Below are 251 nucleotides of genomic sequence, written 5' to 3'. Positions count from 1 at the left end.
TCTCAGGTCTCCTTCTGGCTCTCCATCCAGCTTCCTTCTCTTTTTCACTTTTTTCTCTGCCCAGCTCCACCCTCCTTCTGGGTGGGACAGGGAACCCGGAGCTTCCCCTTTTCCTAGGGACCACTCTGTTACAAAGGTAGTATAGTCAAAGAGGAGGTTTGAATTGGGAAAAAGATCATTGCTATGAACCCCAAATTGTCTCTTGTCTTCTTGATTTAGCAACTAATACTCCAAAGGTGAACTTATATATA

Source organism: Condylura cristata, unplaced genomic scaffold (genome assembly GCF_000260355.1).
Source record: "Condylura cristata isolate star-nosed mole 26May11 unplaced genomic scaffold, ConCri1.0 scaffold00015, whole genome shotgun sequence".
Lineage (NCBI taxonomy): Eukaryota > Metazoa > Chordata > Mammalia > Eulipotyphla > Talpidae > Condylura > Condylura cristata.
Note: the sequence above shows the minus strand (reverse complement) of the source record.